Source organism: Pseudophryne corroboree, unplaced genomic scaffold, assembly GCF_028390025.1.
Source record: "Pseudophryne corroboree isolate aPseCor3 unplaced genomic scaffold, aPseCor3.hap2 scaffold_138, whole genome shotgun sequence".
Classification (NCBI taxonomy): Eukaryota; Metazoa; Chordata; class Amphibia; order Anura; family Myobatrachidae; genus Pseudophryne; species Pseudophryne corroboree.
In genome coordinates, this window is record NW_026968006.1 from 1,389,264 (window position 1) to 1,395,464 (window position 6,201).

Genomic DNA, 6,201 nt, shown 5'->3' on the forward strand with positions numbered 1-6,201 from the left:
ACATGGAAGATATGCTCTGGGGGCCACTGGTTTACCATGTCCATCCGTCCAGAGTCCTGAGGACTCCTGGCCACATCCCTTTGCCTTCCAGACTGCCTTTTCCTGTGTGGAACACAAATTTTGCATTTCACACAACTTCTGTGTGTTAATGGTATTAAATACCATCAATTGTGTGGTGTCTGTCTGTATGGGGGTAGCAGCTGCTAACTTAGCAGCTTCGTCTGCTCGGCTGTTACCAAGTGATACCGGGTCTTGGCTATAAGTGTGTGCTTTACATTTGATAACAGCCACTCTGTCGGGTTCCTGTATCGCTGTTAGAAGCCTTTTTATGTGAGCTGCATGCGCTACCGGTGTACCAGCTGCCGTCATGAAATTTCTGAGGCGCCATAGGGCTCCGAAATCATGGACTACCCCGAATGCGTATCTAGAATCGGTGTAGATATTGGCTGATTTGCCCTTAGCCAATTCACATGCTCTGGTTAGGGCGAACAGTTCAGCAACCTGGGCTGAGTGAGGTGGGCCTAGCGGTTCCGCTTCTATGGTGTCTTGGTCATCTACGACTGCGTATCCAGTACACAAGTCTCCCGAGTCTGACTGTCTATGGCAACTACCGTCCGTGTAGAACGTGAGTTCTGCATCTTCCAGTGGGTTGTCACTGATGTCAGGCCTTGCGGTAAAATTTTGGGTCAAATATTCCATACAATCATGTGTATCTTCCTTTGTATTAAATCCTCCTTCCCCATCACTCTCACCTTCCACCCTTTGTGCCTGACCAGGCACACCTGGGAGATACGTTGCAGGATTTAATGCACTGCATCTCCTTATGGTGATGTTTACGGGGGCCATTAGTGCCAATTCCCATCTTGTAAACCTCGCTGATGAGACGTGTCTGGTTTGGGCAGAATTCAATAAGGCTGATACTGCATGTGGCGTATGGATTGTGAGGTTGTGGCCTAGCACGACATCTTCGCTTTTTGTCACTAGCAATGCTATCGCAGCAACGCTTCGCAAGCATGTGGGGAGGGATCGCGCTACCGTGTCTAGCTGAGCGCTGTAGTATGCAACTGGCCTACTGGCATCACCGTGTTTTTGGGTTAGTACACCTGCCGCGCAACCAGCACTTTCTGTTCCGTATAGTTCAAAGGGTTTCCCATAGTCTGGCATACCTAGTGCTGGTGCCTGCGTTAGGCACTGTTTGAGTCTCTCAAATGCTGTTTCGGACTCGTCTGTATGCGAAATCCTATCAGGTTTGTTTGAGGAGACCATTTCCTGCAAAGGTAACGCCAAAATGGAAAACCCTGGGATCCAATTACGGCAATACCCACACATTCCTAAAAACGTTCTGATCTGTTGCTGGGTTTGTGGCAGAGTCATGTCTCTAATTGCTTGGATTCTATCAGCGGTCAGGTGTCTCAGTCCTTGTGTTAGACAGTGTCCCAAATATTTTACCCTAGTTTGGCATAATTGTAACTTGTCTTTGGACACCTTGTGTCCTGTGTCTGAAAGATGAAACAGGAGCTGTTTCGTATCCTTCAGAGATGCTTCCAGTGAATCTGAACACAGTAATAAATCGTCCACATACTGTATCAATACTGATCCACTGTCTGGTTGGAAAGACTGTAAACAATCATGCAAAGCCTGAGAAAATATACTTGGACTATCTATGAAACCTTGGGGTAATCGAGTCCACGTGTATTGGACTCCTCTGTATGTAAATGCAAACAAATATTGTCTGTCAGGGTGCAGAGGTACCGAAAAGAAAGCGGAGCAGAGGTCAATAACAGTGAAAAATTTGGCAGTGGGAGGGATTTGCATTAGGATGACAGCTGGATTTGGCACTACGGGGAACTGACTCTCAACTATTTTGTTAATCCCCCTTAGATCCTGCACTAGTCTGTAACCCCTCCCCCCACTCTTTTTAACAGGGAAGATGGGACTATTGGCAGTGCTGGACGTTCTTACCAGAATGCCCTGTTGTAGCAAGCGCTCTATTACTGGGTAAACTCCTAACTCCACCTCTGGCTTCAGAGGGTACTGTGGGATTTTTGGAGCTATCCTACCATCTTTTACTTGTACAACTACTGGAGCTACGTTTGCCATTAATCCAGTGTCTTGTCCGTCTTTTGTCCAAAGTGACTCTGGTATCTGAGATGTCATCTCTTCTATTTGGGATGGATTCCTATTTGTCATAATGGTATGTGACATTAATTTTGATGGGGAGTCTAACATGTCTCGCACTTCCTGAGCGTGTTTCTCAGGTATGTCCAAGAATACACCTTCAGGAGTACAATAAATGACGCACCCCATTTTACACAGTAAGTCTCTTCCCAGGAGATTAGTTGGTGCCGATGCAGCCAGCAAAAAGGAATGCTTGGTATGCAAAGGCCCTATTGTAATCTCGGCTGGTTTGCTAACAGGGTAGTGCTGGACTACTCCTGTTACTCCCATGGCTGGAATTGTCCTACCAGTGGTTCTCATGCCCACTGTCGAATTTATCACTGACTTGGCCGCCCCTGTGTCTACAAGAAAGTTTAAAGTTTTACCAGCTACATTAATTGCGATCTCGGGTTCACTTCCAAGATTGGCAATTAATTTTACTGGCTGCAGATTACAGGTATGGCCACACCCCTATTGGGTATGGTGACCTCCCTGAATCCCGCTGGCAGCAACTACTTGTGAGGGAGATAGTTGGGAACTACCAGAGGCATGCCAGTCTCTGTTTGGGGGATATCTTTTTGTTTCCCCTGTATGTGGCTCATAACTCCGTTTCTGCGGACCTTGCTCCCAATGTCGTGTGTCGTGTCGTTGTCTAGGGGGTTGGTATGAGTTTCGTGGATTCTTTACTCTACAATCTCGTGCCATGTGTCCCTGTTTGTGACAAGAATAACAAGTAACCATACTTGACTTACCCACAGGATTTGGTGATACAAACAAAGGCTGCCTTGTGGTCAGAGCCTGTATACTTACTGACATTAATTTATCACCTTGTTGCTCCCTGTGTCTGGTGATGTTTCTATCGTGATCAATAGCAGCCTCTCTCAAAGTAGCCACAGACAGACCTCGCCAACATGGTTGTGTGGTCTGTACCCTAGTCTTCAATGACTCTTTTAAACCATCCATCAGTACCGATACTGCTACTTCCCGATGGTTTGTGTCTGTTTTAATGTCCTCTATGCCTGTGTATTTTGCCATTTCTAATAATGCTCTGTGAAAATACTCTGCAGCTGTCTCTGACTCCTTCTGTTTAATGGAGAATATCTTATTCCATTTAGCTACCGCTGGGAAATACTCTTTTAGCTGCAAGTTTATTCTTTTCACATTATCTTGGTTGTACACATCTGTAAGAGGTACATCATGATCTAGTCCGCAATCAGCTAAAAATTGAGTTGCGTCGACATTTGAGGGTAAACATGCTCTCAGCAATATCTGCCAGTCTTTATTGTTGGGCTCTGCAGTGTTACCTAAGTCTCTGATGTATTTTTGACTGGCAACTAAGTCTTTTCTAGGGTCAGGAAATTCAGACACTATGGTCCTTAATTCCATTCGGGAAAATGGAGTGTACATGGCAATGTTCCTAATGGGAGTGGCTCCTGATGCGTCTGTTTTCCCATTTGGCACTGCTATTACTCTAACAGGTGTAATTCTAACAACCTCATTCTGTGTAGATTCTACAGGCTGTGGTGAAATAGTCTCAGCATAATGCATGGTGCCGTACTTACCAGTTGATACGACCTCACCTATCCCTCCGCTAGGGGCCTTTACTAATCTCGTGGGTGGAGCTGTGCCTACTGTGGTCTCTGCTATGGTGGCTGCTAGAGAGAGCGCTGAAATCGTTGCCGATTCGTCCTCTTGATCACACTCCTGAGGAAAGTTCAAAACAGGGTACAACTTGCACGGGTTAATACTTGCATGGGTTAATGGGTTAACATTATCATTAACATTTACACAGTTACTAAGTGATTTTGTGTTACACCTTAGTGCGTCTTTCTCCGCAATCAACTTCTCTCCTGATATGTATGGTGGCGGCGGGGCCGTGGCAATCAGTTTTCTGTTAGAGCCAGATCCCGCCGCCTGAGCCAAACCTCTCTGTATCTCACCTTCCTGTTGCCACAACTGTAAATAATCATAATGCTGGATTCGTCTCTTTGTTGATTTTATGAGACATATCCTCCTCCTTAAATTTTGTAACACTTCTGAGCTGAAGCTCCCTACTCTTGGGAATTTCTCCCCGTCATGTACAGTCATTCTCTCCCATTCATCACATAAAGTTTCTGTGTGACTTCCATATTTCTCACACATTATATACCTGGCCGACCCAATTGGTCGGACCACTGAATCAACCCGAACCGAGGTTGATCGCCCCCTACCTGAACAAGTGGCCCCCATAGTTCGAAAGTGTTGCTTTATTTAGCCAACCCTTTATGCAAAACCAAATGCCAACAATAGGCTGACGGTGGCGGTTTACCGAGTACCCCACTCACTCGCCCACGCCGACCAATACGACCTGATCACACCGATATGGTGCTGGCGTACTCGACCTAGGGCCCCTGCGACCTGAACCTCTATTTACTGGAACCTGCGAGGGTTATCCGAAGAACACTTACTCTTTCCAGTAACTATTGGTTGCTGGATAGTTCCTGAGTGAGCAGCGAACTTCCCTTAAAATAAAAAAAATTACACAAATCACGTTAGAGTGTACAGATAGCGTTTGTGACCCCTTTACTCTAATGGTATTAGGTCAGATTACTAACTACTGCACACACTTACGTGCGGTCCAGTCGTTCAGTACACAAACAACTAAGCTTATGTACGGAAAGACCAATGGAATCGAAACTTACGACTGCGAATTCCTTCAGCCAGAGCTTATATGGCCTATATGGGTGTTGCACCAACCCTTTTCGGTGTTGTGCCTGTGAACTGTATAGCGGACTTCCTTGTCGGCTGTACCTGGACCTCCTGGTCTGTTATGACCTACTGGTCTTGTTACAGTATGACCTCCTGGTCTTGTTACAGTATGACCTCCTGGTCTGCTATACTCTAATGCTCAAAATTGTATATTTAACCAGAGATGCCTCCCTAGCCACCGTGCACGTCACTTACACGCATGTACCTCACGAGTACTCGACTTTTCTTGTGGTTCAACCTTTAAAAATTGTAAAAACACTCACTCATCACATGTACACTTTTGTTTCTATTTCTATTTCTGCGCAGAAATTTTTTCTTCAGATCAGGTGTGTTACCAATTAGGAGCAGGATCTGTTAATTAAATTTCGGACACCCAAAAATAGACTTGCGTTATTTCTCGCCTCGCGTTATTTATCGCTTTGCGTTATTTATCGCTTTGCGTTAAAAATCAACTTATCGTGACTTGAGCTACGTGGGCGTAACCGGACGCTCCGTTGCGTAACGTACGCTGCGTGCGTCGGCCTTTGGATTGCGTACGCAAGTCTTTGTTAGAGACACGTATACGCAAAGCAAAGATCCACCGTAACACAATTTATACTTTTATCAATGTAGATGATCCTTGATCATCTACCACACAAACACACTGACTTCGCCTTATCTCCCAGGCGAAACTGTGTGTTTGTCTATCTTTTAACTATATTACCTTTACTCTTAAACTATGAAATAACGGCAACTCTCTTTTAGCACTTCTATCAACTATAAAAACTGGCAGACAGGAGAGTGATATACGAAAATGAAAAAGAAAAAGAAATGCAGATATATATATGTGTGCGTGCGTGTGTACGCAAGACAGAAAAATAAACAGTTTTAAAAGACACTAGCGTTTTGTTCTTACCTCCGGTTCCCGGATTCCTTCAGCACTCTTTACCTAAGCGAAGCAGACGCTTATCCTGTCAGCACTACGAGGGATACAACCTCCCGCCCTTTGCTGAGGGATAATGTCTGCTGATCTACCTACTGCAGATATGTGAAGGACGGGCGAGCCGCCAATTGATAAAGCTGAATATTTATCGTATATAAATCACTTTAAGAGGTCTAAGAACACTGTACGCTATCTACGTAAGAAGTACCGTAAGGGTACGCAAGTTGCGTAGCGATCGCTCAGCCGTAGTCGAGACGCTCAAGCGTCACGTTCGCTTACGGCCCAGTGATCACAGGCAGGCACGCTATTGGCTGCCGACTAACATAATGATTCGCTATAGCGTAGCGGACGCTCGGGACCACGAGGAGATCACC